The 17879-nt window shown below is 47.5% G+C and overlaps 1 pseudogene; it reads left to right on the top strand.

Annotated features, from left to right (window-relative positions):
• Positions 1 to 2266: 2266 nt before the first annotated feature.
• Positions 2267 to 14336, top strand: LOC125944276 (uncharacterized; annotated as a pseudogene).
• Positions 14337 to 17879: the final 3543 nt, after the last annotated feature.

The raw sequence follows: 17879 nt of genomic DNA, 5'->3' as shown, positions 1-17879 counted from the left end.
TGGCTTGGGTTAACCTTGTGTAGATGCCCTCTCTTGGGTTTATATATAAGGTTATGGCGGCAATGTACGGCTGGCGCCTGCAGTCTTACACGTTAAGTGCTGCAGCGTCCCCTTGTTGGAGTCCGTCCCAGGCAGCACAACCAGGCTGGCCCCAGCACGGCAATATCACGGCAAACACTGGCACAAATATAGGCCCGAACCCAGCAGCGCTACCCGCGTCAAGAATGGCCCAGTGAGGCCATGCCACTAAAGGGCCTATTCCGGCCATCGCGTGGCAGCGCCAATACAGGCAGATAGCCGACTCTGTCGTTCATTGCCATTCTAGTGTCCCACCTTGCCTACTGGCAGCGCCGGTATAGGTCAATAGCCGGCTCTGCCGCTTTTAGTCAATTTATTGTCCCGCATTGCCCACTGGCATGGCCATATTGGCAGATTGTGATGTATGTGGGCGATGCCGTTATTTCCTACGATTTGAAATTGCGCAAATATTGCATGGTAGCTCGATGCAGCATGCCATGATCTACTATAAAATCACCAAATAATATACACAATTTCTTTATTGGTCTTAAAATAGGTTGATACAGATTGTCGCTCGTATCCCCAATCCTGTGGACCACCTACGAAAGCTTTGTTTCTGACGCTACGGGGGGTTGAGCCACTTCGGCCTAACGCCGCCTTCTGCTATAGTCGACGGCGCCTGGCAGCCACATTCTTATGAAGTCTTGCGCTTGGTTGATGTCGATGTCTGCGTCTATCAGGCACCATCTGCATACAATACGTATAGCTTTAATATACCAACACTGTCAGCAGTGCATAATATAAGCAAAAGGTACCAAACTGAGAAATTAAATGCATATCACCTGTTCCCACTCTGCATAGCCGCATGTTAAACAGTCTCTCGCTTTTCTTCCCATGCAGCCTGTACGGCAGTTGAACTGCATGGTCCATGATGGCGTTCATTATATTGAAAGCAATCTCCCACAGACATAATTTCTCCATTCAAATTGTTGAAGCTGAAAAAAAGAAGCAGAAATACGCAAAAATTAGGTAGGAAATGCCGCTGCATCTAAATATGCGATTTTGGTTTTAACCAGCCAATTATGATGAATAATGCCTTCATCACAAGACTTCTCGTAAGTGCTTGTGGGTAGCTGTACTTAGCCTTTGGCAATGCATAAGCTTTTAGAACAGAGATAGCAAAGAAAGGTTGCATTGTTTCATGATAAACACCTAAGCAAGCTATAATACAACAGATTATACTTTTGCAGGAAGTTCTGAACACCAGTGAGCTCGCAGAATGTACTTCCTGAGTAAGGAATCACGACAATCCAACTTTGGTCTTCTTGAGTGTACCAGCCGAAATGTGCCGTGCTGCGTGTTTTCAAACAGACAGTGCGTTTCAGCTGCCGCTGAAGCGGTGCAGCACCGTCTACGCACGTAGTAAAAAGTGGCCGTACATTATCTCTGTAAAAAAAAAAGAAAATACACGTATTAGGCAATGTACTTAGTTTTAACACTATACTTGATAATAAAAATAAGACAATTGTACTTACCTTGCGATAATTGAGTTTATTTCGAAGTAAATGCAGTTTTCCAACGTTTGGCTAGTTGTTCATGTGTCACCCGATAGCAGTGTGGAACCAAGCTTTTAGTGGCGAAGGTCAAGCCGCTGCTACTGAACACGTTGCTGGACAAGTTGATGCATGCTTCGCAAGCAAAACATGGTGCAAGAAATGTGGGCAACGACAGCTCACAGGCAGAAGCAGAATGTGTACCGGTCCCTCGCCCTCCGAGAGACCGAGTCACCACGTTTTTTTTGGCAGCGGGCGAGGCCCGCGCAGGGAGCAACAAATTTGACAGGGATCATTCACGCTTCTTTGTGCACCAATCCGGTTCTAAGTAGCAGCGCAGTCTCGGCTGTGCGCATAATAGACCGTGCAAAACGAGAGGACGGAGGGAAAAAGTGGTGAGAGTGAAACGCACTCGTGGTGTTTTGACGTTACTTTTCGCCAGATAGTAAAGAACGACACGCGCACGTTTTTTTATTTATGTATTTTTTGTTTTTGCAAAATCTGCTGTGGCTGAACGAGCAGCAGCACTTGTGCTGATTTTATTATACATAAGTTGCACGTGACGTCAGTTCCTGCCTTCCGGTTTTGCGTCCGCCATTACAGAGCACATACGTCGTGGTGCCGGAGCTGTGTTTACGTCCGTGCGGTGGATCGTTTTGCTTAGTGCGTATGCTTTAACCGGTTGCCTTGCGCGTATGGCTAAGGAGAATTGTGCAGGACTTTGTCCTGCATACTTTAATGAACTTGTGGGACCAACGCGGGCCAGGTACAAAGAAAAAATCGCCCTATGTGACGGCGTGGATCCATATCAGCTACCAGTTGGTGCGCAAGCCGCTGTTAATGCAAGCCTGCTACCACCGGTTACTCATGTTGACATTATAAATTATCTCGTGTTGTCAACAAGTTATGTTTCATTAGATCAGATGAAGGCTTACAAATCGCTCGACTCGCACAACTACTTCACCAGCGGATGGGTCCGGAACCTCATTGCCAAGAAGTTGCCGTCTAAGCGAGTTGTCTTGCTTAGCCAGGTGAGTTGAATGCACTCCGCATTTCATAGCTGTGATAAAAGAAAAAACAGTAATAACCACATAAAGGACATACATCAGCCTAAGTGAAATTGGAGCTTCAACTCGCGTGGGCCACGCGGCGATGTCGCCGAGCGGGGATAACGTACAGCGAATTTCACAATCTGGATCAGAAATGAGCCAACGCAGAGTGAAAGAAAAAAAAAGAACACTCCTGTTTTAAAAGTTACAGGACGTTAAAGGAGAGCAGCTTTAGTGTGTCTACTGCCGAACTGTATTTTTTACTGCCCCTGAGTCCCTGTTTTTTTCCTTAAAAAACTTGGGATTACCTGCAACAGGAGCACGACAGCTGCTTTCAAAACTTGTGCATGATCATTACCAGCTTTGTGTCAGCCAACAACACTGCAAACAGCAATTGTGATGCTCAGTCACCACATTTTTTTCTTTGCTTTGCAGCCGAACACAAGAGTGAACAACTGTTGTGCGGAATAGAAAAAAAAAACAAAAACGATTTCATGTGTTTGCTGACAGAATAAGGAGGCTGTGACCGATATTTTGTTTTGACTGTTTCTCTGCATGTTTGCACCACCACGTACCCGAGCACATGAGGGTTGGACCCTCCATCGTGTAGCCGTGCGCGGCTGAGCCGTGTCTGGGGAAAGGGGGATCCAGGGGGTTGAGCCGATGCCGGGTGTTCGGACCTTTATGGCCCCCCGGCAGAGGCAACACACCCCTTTGGCCTCGGCTTCACATAGACGGCACCCCCGGACTGACCCACCCGGGGGAAATCGGTAGTTGCCTTTTCCTATCCTCCTCTTTAATCTTCGTCTTTTTCTCTCACTTTCAATCTTTCCTGTCTCCTTCTTACTTCTTATATTCTGATTTTCCAGGCAGCTAGGGTTAACCTTGTGTGAGATAGCCAACCTTGGTTATATCATATTCGGTTATAGTGGTTGTGCACAGCTGGCGTTGGCAGGTCTTGTTCATAACCCTGTCGCGTCCCCTTGTTGGGCTCCGCGGTGGGCGGCTGGCACCGCTGCCGAAGTCACTTTAATTTGTATGGCTTCCTCATACCCCGAACTCCCTGATCGCCCTCTCATAAAAAGAGGGCGCACCGATGAATCCTTGAACTTCTTCACAAAGGCCACCGAAGTTTTTCCACGTTTTCACGTGATTCACTTTGAAAACACCGACAAAAAAGCGACAAACATTTCACCCTTCTTAGTGTCAAAATGTCTCACGGAGGTCATTGGAAGTGGCTACAAAGCCACCAAGATGGCAAGTGGTGACCTTCTGATTGAGGTAAAAGACAAAATGCAGTATGAGAAACTCACAAACCTGGTGGCATTTGGCGATAAAACCATATCTGTCAGTGCACACCGAACAATGAACACCGTCAAGGGTGTGGTTTCAGACAACGACCTCATGGATTTGACTGACGAAGAACTCCTGAATGGATGGAAAGAAGAAAATGTTATAAATGTACAACGCATAAAAATCAGGCGCGACAACAAAGAACTACCAACCAAACACATAGTACTTACTTTTGGCTCTAGCACACTCCCATATGCAATAGAAACAGGCTACCTTAAACTGCGTGTAAGACCTTACATTCCAAATCCACGACGTTGCTACAAGTGTCAGAGGTTTGGCCATGCCTCTCAACGCTGCCGAGGACAACAAACTTGTGCGAAATGCGCTGCAAAAGATCACTCTGCTGATGAATATACTGCTGAGGCCCATTGCGCAAACTGCGATGGCAGCCACCCTGCATATTCCAGATCTTGCGCAGCCTGGACGAAAGAAAAATAGATAATTACGATCAAAGTCAAAGAGAATATCACTTTCCGGGAAGCACGACAGCGTCTTTCGCCTTCATTTTCAACGAAAGCTTCTTTTGCCGAAGTGGTGCAACAGGGCGCAGCATCACGACGGACCCCGGCGGTTGCCCAAGGTACGCGCAGCGTACTGAGGCGACTGCCACCCGCCCCCATGGTGGGAGCAGCTAAGGCTGCCCTGCCCTTCTCGAAATCGGCCACACCAGAGGCCTCCACTAGCGCTGGCAGCAGCCATCGCAGCTCAGAGGCTAAGGAGGACCCATCGGCCTCCTGGCTGGTGAGGCCACAGCCTTCGTCCCTCGAGGCGAAGGCTACACGACGTACACATCGCTCGTTAGAGCGAGTGTCCAGCGCTTCGGAAGAGGCTATGGACACTACTCCAAGCAAGGTGGTGCAGTCGGCAGAAAGAGCGGCCAAATTCTTTGGACCGTTCTAGAAAAGACAGAACCAAAATTACAGGGCCGCAAACGGCTCTGTAGGCTGAAACACGTTCTTCTTCGTACACACAGCACCAATTTACCTTCACTATGGACACGCAAATTATGCAGTGGAACGTCAGAGGCCTTCTTAGGAACCTCGACGATATCCAAGAACTCCTTTAGCAACACAATCCAAAAGTGCTGTGTGTACAGGAAACACACTTAAAATCAAAACATACAAACTTTCTCCGACAGTATGTTACGTTTCGTAAAGATCGCAATGATGCTCTCGCATCATCAGGCGGTGTTGCCATCATAATACACAAAAGCATAGCATGCCAACGTTTGCAGCTACAAACGCCCCTTGAAGCAGTGGCAGTTCGACTTGTTCTTCTAAACAAACTCATCACCATTTGCTCGCTTTACATACCCCCACATTACCACTTACACAAACATGAATTTCAGTCCTTTATAGACGAATTGCCAGAACCTTATCTTGTTCTTGGCGATTTCAATGCGCACAGCAGTCTGTGGGGCGACTCTCGTATCGATGCACGAGGTCGTCTTGTTGAACAATTTCTTTTCTCGTGTGGTGCGTGCCTCCTGAATAAAAAGGAACCTACATTTTACTGTATTGCAAACAGAACATTTTCTTCTATTGATCTGAGCATAGCTTCCGCGTCTCTATTTTCTGAACTTAAATGGGAAGTTACCAAAAATCCTTACGGGAGCGATCACTTCCCAATACTACTGAGAACAACCAAAGAAAATGAGTCATCACAAGCCCCTCGATGGAAGGTTGATACAGCCGATTGGGAGAAATTTCGAACTCTAAATAGTAGTATCTCCTGGGCTGACATGTCTTCGTTAGGAATTGATGCTGCTGTGGAGTATTTCACTACCTTTATAATTGATGCCGCTTATAAATGCATATCCCAAATGAGTAGTGTGGCATGCAAACGCCGTGTCCCATGGTGGAACGACGAATGTAGGAGCGCTCGTAGGAAACAGAACAAAGCGTGGGGGCTGCTACGTGAGTATCCTACTGTGGAGAATCTTGTCATTTTTAAGAAGGTAAAGTCCCAAGGCAGGAGAACGCGCCGACAGGCCAGAAGAGAGAGCTGGCAGAAGTTTTTATCAGGTATAAACTCGTATACAGATGAATCCAAAGTCTGGAACAGGGTAAATAAGGTAAGAGGACGACAAACATATTCACTCCCTTTGTTAAGCACACAGGGCGACAGCTTGGAAGACCAAGCGAACTTCCTGGGCGCACATTTTGAACATGTGTCCAGCTCATCGCACTACTCGGAAACATTTAAACGATACAAAGCCAGAATAGAAGGACAGAAGCTGGAACGAAAATGCAAAAAACACGAGGCATATAACGAACCATTAAAATTAGCTGAGCTAGAGGCATCACTAAACTGCTGCAATCATTCTGCACCAGGTGCTGACCGTGTCATATATGAAATGCTGAAGCACCTTCCCCATGAAACACAGAAAACCCTTCTTTCCCTCTACAACGCTGTATGGTCTTCCGGTGAGATACCGTCTGCCTGGAAAGAGGCCATTATAATTCCTATCCTGAAACAGGCCAAGGATCCATCGTCTGTTTCGAGTTACCGGCCTATAGCACTAACTAGCTGTCTCTGCAAAGTCTTCGAAAAAATGATAAACCGCTGCCTACTACATTTCCTAGAATCAAACAAACTGCGTGACCCATACCAGTGCGGTTTTCGCGAGGGTCGATCCACCACTGACCATTTGATACGTATTGAGGCGCAGATACGCGAAGCTTTTATTCACAAACAGTTCTTCCTGTCTGCATTTCTAGTCATGGAAAAGGCCTACGACACCACATGGCGGTTTGGAATACTGAGAGACCTCTCCCACTTTGGTATACGTGGTAATATGTCAAATGTGATTGAGAGTTATCTGCTGAATCGCACATTCCGTGTGCGAGTTTGCAATGTGTTATCACGACCTTTTGTGCAGGAAACTGGTCTACCCCAGGGAGGTGTGCTCAGCTGCACACTCTTTATCGTTAAAATGAACACGATCCATGCTTCGTTACCACCCGCTATTTTTTATTCCATCTATGTGAACGATATACAAGTAGGGTTCAAGTCCTGTAACCTCGCAGTTTGCGAGAGACAAGTACAGCAGGGGTTGAACAAAGTGTCTAAGTGGGCAGACGAAAACGGGTTCAAAGTAAACCCCCACAAAAGTTCTTGTGTTCTTTTCACTAGGAAGAGCGGTCTCGTTGCAGATCCTACTATCGAAATGTATGGACAACAAATACCTATGAACAAAGAACACAAGTTTTTAGGCATCATACTTGACTCTAAGCTTATTTTCACCCACCACATAAAACATCTCAAGGCGAAATGCCTGAAAACAATGAACTTAATGAAACTTTTATCTCGCACATCCAGGGGCAGCGACAGGAAGTGTCTAAGAGTCTCATTCGGTCACGATTGGACTATGGTGCCGCAGTATACCACTCTGCCGCTCCGAGCGCTCTAAAAATGCTAGATCCTGTCCACCACCTAGGCATCAGCCTGGCCACTGGCACATTCAGAACAAGCCCTGTCGAAAGCTTATACGTAGAATCCAATGAGTGGTCACTCCATCTCCAGAGAACATACATCAGCTTCACCTATTTTCTCAAAGTACACTCCGATTGGCAACATCCTTGTTCTGTAACCATTAATGATTTGAAGTGTGAAAACGCTTTTCTATAATCGACCCTCTGTGAGGCGGCCTTTCTCACTGCGTGTAAGAGAACTCAGCGAAGAGATGGATGTCCCACTTCTAGAACATAGCCTAATGCCTCCAGCTAAGATGTCACCGCCCTGGGAGTGGCAGGTGATAGAGTGTGATCCATCCTTTGTAGAGGTCACAAAGCACGCACCCGAGCTCGAAATTGCAATGCATTTCCGCGAACTTCAATCGAAGTACTCGTGCTCGGAATTCTACACCGACGCATCCAAGTCCCATGCTGGCGTATCTTATGCGGCTGTTGGCCCCTCTTTTTCTAAATCTGATGTACTGAACCCCCTAACAAGTATCTTCACAGCAGAAGCCTACGCAGTACTTTCTGCAGTGAAACATATAGACAAATTGAAACTACAAAAGGCAATAATATTCACAGACTCGTTGAGTCTTGTAAAAGCGCTAACATCTTTACAAAAGCATAAGAATCCCATTTTTCTTGAGCTTTACTCACTCTTGTGTGACATTTACCAATCTCACAGACATGTAATAATATGCTGGGTGCCTGGTCATAGAGGCATCGAGGGCAATGTGCTAGGAGACCAGTTGGCCACATCAACTACATCGCAAGCTATTAATCCTGCCGCTACTATTCCCTCCACAGATCTGAAGCCTTTCCTACGAAACAAACTGCGAAGCCACTGGCAACGCTTGTGGGACGCCGAAGCAAATAATAAGCTCCACTTGATTAAGCCACAGGTAGGGTTCTGGCCCTGTACAACTAAAACACGACGAACTGATGTCCTATTCTGTCGTCTCAGAATAGGACACACATATGGTACTCACAATTTTCTATTGAATGGTAATGATCCTCCTACCTGTTGTAGATGTGGCGAGAGGCTCAGCGTCCTCCACGTCCTCTTGGAGTGTCGGGAAGCTGAAAGAGAAAGAAAGAAACATTTTCCGCTAGCATATCGCTATTGTGTCCCTCTCCATCCCGCTATGTTTCTCGGTAAAGAACCGCTTTTTAGCACCAATGCAGTCCTCGCATTCTTGAAAGATGTTGTGCTACATGTTATTAGCCCAATAAGTTCATAGCACATCCTCTCTCCAGAGGATGTTGCTGTGATAGTTCTTTTCTTTTTATAGCACATACCTCCAGGCCCTTGTGTTCAAGGGCTCTGTTTAGGCACTTGTGCTTCTGGCCAAGTCTAGCATCTTTATTATTTTGTAAGTCGTATCATTCCATCGCAATGCATTGTTCATGTCCACAGTACACATAATCAGTCATTGCCATAATCTTATTACGTATATATTTTACGCACTTTACAGCGACTGTTTTAGGCCCCTTTACAGCCATGTCACATCTAGTGTTCATATAGTTCACCATTCATGTACCACTATCAAACCACTACCATCGTCTTGGCGCTCTTTGGCCACATCTGGCCCTTGCGCCAATAAACCACAATCATCATCATCATCATCATCATCATGTTTCTCTGCATGTAAACCATTCTCAGCGTCTGCGGGAGGCACCGCTGAAAGTTTGGCTGTTGGCAGATATGGATGGCAGTATCATTACTGCACACTGTACTTGTATGGCTGGTGCAGGAGAGGCTTGCTCTCACGTGGGAGCGACTCTCTTTGCTGTGGAAACAGCAGTGCGGATTAGGGACTGAGCAACTTGCACAGACAAGAGCAATGTGTGGCTTCCTGCACACAGCCCTATGAGGGAGTTCAAATGGCGGCAGGACATTGATTTTTCGGCATCTAAGGCCAAGAAAAAAAGAATGGACACCATCCACATCCATTCTCCAGACACCCGTCAGCCATCCCGACCAGTGCCACAAGTTCTTGGTCCAACGCCAGCTGAACTCGAACGGTGCTACGCTGCGATAGCAGATGCTGGAGCTAATCCTGCATTATTTATGGTGCACCCAAAGTACAGTTCGAACTTTCATCCACCGAATGTGAATGAGCCTTGTCTTCTTCGCAGTCTAGGAAGCGTAGAAGCTAGAACAGAAGATTTGCCAGCCTTAGTAGTTCGCGCAGAAAAGGTATTTCATGAACTTACAATAACTGAAGAAATGGTGACTCGTGTTTAGAGTAACACGAGAGGACAGTCAAAATGTTTGAAGTGGTTCACATACCGAGCTGGGAGAATAACAGCATCTCTAATGAAAAGCACCGGCGCGACAAGTGTGAGCCAGCCATCAGAGAGTTTAGTAAAGCGAATTTGTTACCCGAGAAGCACAAATTTTCATCAGCGGCAACCGAATGGGGACTGCAACATGAGAATGCTGCCCTTTCCAGCTACAAGGCCAAAGCAGTGCAACAGCATAAGGATTTTGCTCTTAGAAAGACTGGTGTTTTTTTGTGTGTGAAGCATCCACACCTTGCAGCTAGCCTCGATTCATTTACGAGTTGTGCGTGCTGCGGTGATGGCATTGTTGAAGTGAAGTGTCCGTATTCTGCAGCGCATTGTGACATTCCAGACACATTGAACAGTCCTAACTGTTGTCTTGAACAAATCAATGGAAGGCTTGGCTTGAAAAGAACTCGTGCATACTATTTCCAAGTTCAAACACAGATCGCCGTGTGTCGTGTAAAATATTGTGATTTTGTTCTGCGGACACCAACGTCACTCCACATTGAAAGAGTGTTGGAAGATGCAGTTTTTTAAATGAAATTTTGCCGAAGGCAACCCACTTTTTCACGCATGTTGTGCTGCCACAACTGTTCCCAGAATTTTTCTCAAAGAAAGGTAAAGCCATAGCTGAAAGTGGTGGTTCAACTGCTGCATTCTGCTACTGCAGAGGCCCAGAAATTCGGAAGATGTTGGCCTGTGATTGTGAAAATTGCCCTTACAGGTGGTTTCACTAAACTTACATTGGAATCAAGCGCGCACCAAGGCAGAAGACATGGTTTTGTTCAGACTGTTCTACAGAAAAATGTCCCGAGTAGTGTGTTCTGTTAAATGCCTAAATAGCACCTTTTGAAAGGTCCCTCACCATGCACAATTATATACCTGGAAGTTGCAGGGTGCCATCTCGTAACTGACTCAAATTTTTTGCTACAAAAATTCAAAATTGAATCATTATTAGTAGAGGTAATAAAATATTTTAGAAAATGATATGTTGGCCTGCATTGCTCATCATTTATTATTCATTTAGAGGCCCCTGTTTGGGGTATTACATATGGTGGTGGGGGGAGTATATATATATGCAGAATTCACTAAAATTGGTCAATGATAAAAAAGTTTATTGGGAAATAACACGTGAAAAGTCATTGAACCAAAAGAAGTTAAAAAACAGGATACACATGGTCAAACAGGGATCACTGTGGCATATTTTTAGAAGTTATGTATTACAAATATATACACAGCATCATGCAAGTGCAGCATACACACTGGCGGAGCGTAGAAATATTCAAGAACACTAGGTACAGAGAAAAATGAAAAAACAAAACAAAGCATCATTGAACCAAAGCAAAAGAAAGGTGAGCTGTAGTTTGTGCATTAGATGTTTTTTTACTAGGTTTTGATAGGTGTTCTCTTCGATACATGTAACATCAAAATAAGCCAGTACTTTTATTTTGTAGAAAGTTTTAGGGAATCTTCACATGTTGTGTATATCTAACACAGTCTAACACAATTTTAAGCAGCATTGGGCTCGGTCAGTACTTGGGAGGGAACACAGACTGCTGATGGCACCTTTCTTTTACCCGCCGTGGTTGCTCAGTGGCTATGGTGTTGGGCTGCTGAGCACGAGGTTGCGGGATCGAATCCCAGCCACGGCGGCCACATTTCGATGGGGGCGAAATGCGAAAACACCCGTGTACTTAGATTTAGGTGCACGTTAAGGGGCCCCAGGTGGTCCAAATTTGAGGAGTCCCCCACTATGACATGCCTCATAATCAAATCGTAGTTTTGGCACGTAAAATTCCATAATTAAAAATTTTAAGCAATGGCATGGGGGGTAGAACATCTGACTGACAAACACATCACTGAGAACTGTGGAATTCTGGACAAGCTGTCGCACGGTAATATGGTTCGCACTGACAGCGGGACAGGAAGAAATATGAGCACACAAAAAGAAATAGGCATTTAGGAAAAAATTATTCCGCATTTGCAGGCACAACGGATGGACAAAAATTTGTCAGTGCGCAGCATATTGCAACTATTTTGTCGAACGGTGAAAAACTGTCACATTCCTTACGCGTTGCGAAACTAACTGGCTGAAGAGCTTTCATTATGACATATTTGTTTCGCACCAAACCAATCACCCTTTCTACATGTATTCTGACATTTACAATCTTCCTTGTAGTCTCTACCTCCAAAGCCGACAGTTGCCTCTTGCCTTTGGTAAAAACAGGCATGTGGAGCTTTGCACAGTACAGAGCTAAGCTATGCTATTGCACAGTACAGAGCTAAGCTATCGGTAATGTCAAACCCTCTGTCCGCGAGAACCACATCACCGTGTGACAGCTTGTCCAGAATTCCGCAGTTCTCGGTGATGTGTTTGTCAGATGTTCTACCTCCCCAGCCCTCAGATATGAATGTGATTACCCCTTGTGGAGAGATGCCTATCAAGTATTTTGCTGTATTGCTCGACTTATACTGGGATCACGTCTCGCATCTCGGCTGTAGTGAGGATGGTCGTTCAATTTTGATCTCAAAGCAATCTATTATGACCGCTCCCTTTCTACCGAAAGAGTCATAGAGTGCCTGTCATTGTTTTACAAATTTCATCTCGTGAAGGCCACACAGTAGTTGCTTTCAGCCGCCAAAAAGCGGCATGTAGCCATCTCCCCGTGATGCCCGGTACAAGTGAAACTTCCAAAGACGAGGACAACGACGGTACTGGGCAGAGGAGGCACTGGCCAGAGGGCTTGGCGTGTGCCAGAGTGGGGCTTCTGTTGCGCTGCTCCTCGGCCCTCAGCAGCAGCAGTTCCACGGCGGAAGGACTGTGTCCCCACATGCTTCTACTTCCGACCCCTATGTCTATATAACCGCCTAAGTCTTGGTGCTCTCATGGTGGTTTCGTTAAATTGGTAGGTACAAAGTTGGCAGAGTATTCCAAGAGTGTATGACGGGCAATAAATGGTAGGGCATGACATGAATATCATGACATGTATCTCACGTAGGTCACGAAACAGGCGCCTTCGTCTTGGTGCTCTCATGGTCATTTCGTTCACTTGGTATGTAACTGGAAAGGGTTCGGACATGGGTACTAAGTGATGGAAACACTAAAGATGATGGTAGAAGTCGGTCATGAGCATGACGCAGCAGAAATGACGACTCAGCGAAAAATGATTAACACTCAAAAGCAACTGAAATGGGCTCGAATGTAAATGATAGGTCATGTGACATGAATGTCACGGGCATGAGTATCATGTAGGTCATGAAACAGCCGCCTACGTCTTGGTGCTCTCATGGTCGTTCCGTTAACTTGGTCAGCTCCCCGCGCTCTGCTTCACATAACATGGATTCCCACAGGGCGTGGGATCTGTCGGCTTTTTTTCTGCTACCATTGCTACCTGATAGTGAAGAGTGTTAGTGATCACAAGTTATAGAGCCTAGTGTCATGGATGTCAGCAGATGAGTAATTCAGAAAGCGATTCAACATTCAAATGAAAGAAACGACCCTAATAATTGACTTATATGTCTGCTAGTGGCATTAGCACCTCGGCGTTGGTGTACCTTTCCGTATTATTTGGGTTAACTTTACTTTTTCCTTGTGTTAACTGTGTTATCAAAGTGAAGTACGACACAGACGCAGAGAATACTGGTGAATTCTTGATGTGAACGATGTAAACTACACTAGACTACATAAGGCCCAGCGTCCTCGTTGTCTACTTCCATGGCGAACGGAACGGGTTGAAAACCTAACTCGGAGGAGCGAGCAAACGGACCTGGCGAGAAACCGCCATGCATATGGAGCCAACGCAACACACGTGGAGCCAAACCAACACGCGCCTGGAGCCGAACGGCCACGTAGATGGAGCCAACCGCCAGCCACATGGCGCCAAACCTCCACGCACCAGGTTGTACGGCTATTAGAGATTTCTAATTACTTTCTAATCAGTAACTCAGAGGCCGGTTGATCGTAACCGTCCCGACGTTAAGGAAGAGCGCCACAAGTCCGCTCAATGGCTTCAAAACGACGGGGCCACAATCACGCTATACTATATTGACGAAACAAACTTCAAACTTTGGTGCGCAAGAAGTTTTGGCAGAGCAAAACAAGGTGCCCCAGCTATTCGTCTAGCAACCAGCACAAAGGGCGCAAATATAAATGTTTTGGCTTGCATGTCTTCAAACGGCGTCCGACGTTGGACTTTAGTGGACAAGGTCCACTGGACTGTATTCAACGAATTTCTCGACGATGTGTCCATTATCAGGAACCCGGCACCGAGGCAGTGTTCTTGTTCGACAACACGCCAGCGCACCATCGTGCTGAGGCGGTTGTCCTCGCCACCAGTGAGCACTCAATAAAGCGGCTGCCGCCGTACAGCCTATGCTTCAATCAAACCGAAGAAGTTTTTTCGAAGTTCAAGGCTGGTGTCAAGACTTTTCTACCCGAACGGCAAGATGAACTTTTCACGACACCACAGGGCATCACCAAGAAACAGCATTGCCGGGAACTGTTGGTTGAGGCCGCCGGAGAATCAATGCAGCACATCCTGCCTGTAGAGTATGCAGCCTACGACCGGCACAACTACACTTTTGGGCAAGCTGCCCTAGAGTGCCACGACATGTGAGAACTGCTCAGTGCTGCACGCAAAGGAAAGTGAATAGCTTTCCAACAAAGTGATTTTAGTTTAAACTTATAAAGTTTGTTTCTCACAGATCTACTAATAGCATTTATGGTCAGTATTTGCATGAGCGGTTCAAAGGCGTCGCTGTTGCAGCGCGCATCAATTGCTTCATAAGAGTCTGAAAGCGCTTTAAGCATACTAACCTTTCCAGATGTGTTCAAGCACCGTCGTCGCTGTGTTCGCTTCCTAGCGCATTACAGCAGTTTACATATGTGCGACATACGGGATATGTGGCGGGATATATCATCTCCAGGAACTAAAGCATATATCATACTATACACCTTGTAGCGCCTCAGCATGCGGCGCCCGTCAAGGAAGAAGTTGGCATTCGACCGCGCGGCGGATGCAGAGCGAGAATAAATAAAAATCAGTTCGAAAACTCAACGCTGTCAGGGCTGGAACTTTCTCGTATTAGCTCCGACAGTTAATGGTGACCCGATAAAGAACACGCAACGCCAACCATCCCGCATGGATTCCGCCGGCTCTTCCACCCAGCCTACCGGTCCTGACGCCCAAGAAGACGCCAGACCTAGCAGTGCTGCGGTGGCTGCGATCCAACACGTCAACCTGCCACCATTTTGGCCAAACAACCCCTGCACATGGTTACTGTAGGTCGAGGCGCACTTCCGTCTACGGCAAATCACCAGCCAACAGACCAGGTACTGGCATCTGGTGTCCTCCGGACGTAGCCGAAGACTTCGCAGATATTTTAGCTTCGCCGCACCCCAGTCATCCCTGCGACACGTTGAAGGAGTGAGTGGGTACGAACTTTATTGAGGTCCTGAGGAGAAAGAATTAGAGGAAGCTATAATTACACGTTGAATACACGTTATACGCGTTAATTACACGTTATATACACGTTGAAGGAAGCTATAATCTCCCGCAAGTCCGAGTCTGAACACAGCAGAATCCAACAGCTCATCACGGCCACAGAGCTCGGTGACCGTCACCCATCCCAGCTCCTGCGACGCATGCGCCAGCTCATTCGCGGGACCTCCGCCCCTCATGAGGGGAAGCTGTTGCGAGAGTTGTTTCTCCACCGCTTACCTCAGAGAATGGTCCCGGTCCTCGTCGCTGCAGGAGATGTCCCAGTAGACACGCTCGCTGAAATGGCTGATCGAGTAGCAGACTACTCGCGGGCACATAGCCTCAATGCCGTGACCACGTCGCCACCGGCCACCGCTGCAGACCCCGCGCTCGCGAGCATCGACAACCGTTTGGACGCCCTTGTCAGACGTTTCGATGACTTCGTACCTGCGCATCGCCGATCGGCATCCAGGTTCCAGTTCCACAGTCGCTCCTCGATGTCCCCACGCTCTCCGGGACTTCAGACAACCGACGCGCCACGGGACGGCTCGTCCTCGACCATGTGCTGGTACCACCGCCGATTTGGGGCCTCTGCTCGCAAGTGCACTCCCCGTGCTCCTGGTCGGGAAATGCGATGACCGGCCACTGACGGCGGCAAGTGGTAGTGGTCGAAAGTCATGCCGCCTTTTCTATGTTTCCGATTATATCACTGGCGCTTGCTTCCTCGTCGACACAGGAGCCCAGGTTAGCGTCATACCAGCCTCCTGTGCAGATCGCCGTCGCAACGAACAGTCCTGCCCACTCCAAGCGATCAACTCCGCCATTCCCACATACGGCCAACGCTCTCTTACACTTGACCTTGGACTACGCCATACGTTCCGCTGGCTTTTCATCCTCGCTGACGTCTCGCAAGCTGTTCTTGGAGCTGACTTTCTCAGTTTTTTCAACCTTGCTGTGGACATGCATGCTCATCGCCTCATCGATCTCAACACGCGCCTATCCATCAACGGTATACTCTGCACTTCCTCGTCAACAAGCCTTCGAGCTCTCACACCCGCTTCGCCGTATGCAAAAATACTCGCTGACTTCCCCAACATCACGAAGCCGCACACCAGAGAGTCACCGGTGAAGCATTCCGTCACTCACCACATTGTGACCACTGGACCTCCCGTTTTTACACGGCCTCGTCGACTATCTGGAGAACGCCTCACCATCGCCCGCCGTGAGTTTGAGCAGATGCTTGAACTTGGCATTGCGCGGCCTTCCTCCAGCAACTGGGCATCGCCACTCCACATGGTGCCGAAGAAAGATCCTGGCGATTGGAGACCATGTGGGGAATTACCGCGCTCTCAATGCCCACACCTTACCAGACCGCTACTCACTTCCTCACATACAGGATTTCACATCAAATTTGGCTGGGTGCATGATCTTCTCTAAGATTGACTTAGTGAAGGCTTATCATCAGATTCCTGTAGAACCCGCTGACATTCCAAAGACGGCCATCACCACCCCATTTGGTCTGTTCGAATATGTAAGGATGCCTTTTGGACTGCTCAACGCAGCACAGACTTTTCAGCGCACTATCAACGAGGTCACGCGAGGTCTCGATTTCCTATTTGCCTACCTTGATGACCTTCCTGGTCGCAAGCTCATCGGGCCCTGAGCATGAAGACCACCTGCGCACCCTGTTTCATCGTCTGGATGATTACGGCTTCGTCATTATTCCCAATAAGTGCGTCTTTGGCGTGGCTACAATAGAGTTCTTAGGCCACCTTGTCACTCCACAGGGTATCCAACCGCTCGCCAGCAAAGTGAAGGCTATCCTAGACTTCCACCTCCGACATCAATGAAACGACTCCGAGCATTCCTGGGCCTACTAAACTTCCATCGCCGCTTTCTTCCTAAGTGTGCCACTTTCCTAAAGCCCTTGACCGACATATTAGCCATAAAAATAAACCCGGATGCGCCACTGGAATGGACCGACGATGCCGCATCTGCCTTCGCCACTGCCAAAAAGGCTCTGGCAGACGCCACCATGCTCATACATCCCGTTCCTGATGCCCCGATTCGTCTCACAACCGATGCATCGAGTGTGGCAGTTGGCGCTGTTCTCGAGCAGCGTGCATCAGGTTGGCAGCCGCTTGGTTTTTTCTAGCAAAAACTCAAACCACCGGAAGAAAAATACAGTACATTTGCCCGAGAACTCCTTGCGGTGTACCTCGCCATCAAACATTTTCGCCATTTACTGGAGGGCCGGGACTTTTACGTCGTTACAGACCACAAGCCCCTGATGTTTGCCTTCCATCGCAATCACGGCAATTACACTGCAAGGGAGATCCGTCAATTATGCTTTATCTCCGAGTTCACCGTGGATCTCAGACACGTCCACGGGCTGGAAAATGCCGCCGCTGATGCACTCTTACGCATCGATGCCTTGTCGACCCAGCCACCACTAGACATGGAAGAGCTAGCAGCTGCCCAGAGGAACGATCCTGAGCTGCATAGTCTTCGCTCTTTATCCACGTCTCTATCTTTCACAGAGTGCCTGCTTCCATTTTCTACCTCTATAATAACGCGCGAAACGTCTACTGGTGTTCCTCGGCCCTTCGTGCCTACAGCTTTTCGTCGTGCAATTTTTGATCAATTGCACAACATGAGCCATCCGGGTATTTGTGCGAC

Source organism: Dermacentor silvarum, chromosome 3 (assembly GCF_013339745.2).
Source record: "Dermacentor silvarum isolate Dsil-2018 chromosome 3, BIME_Dsil_1.4, whole genome shotgun sequence".
In the NCBI taxonomy this organism is placed as follows: Eukaryota; Metazoa; Arthropoda; class Arachnida; order Ixodida; family Ixodidae; genus Dermacentor; species Dermacentor silvarum.
Note: the sequence above shows the minus strand (reverse complement) of the source record. Positions and strands in the feature narration are given on the sequence as shown.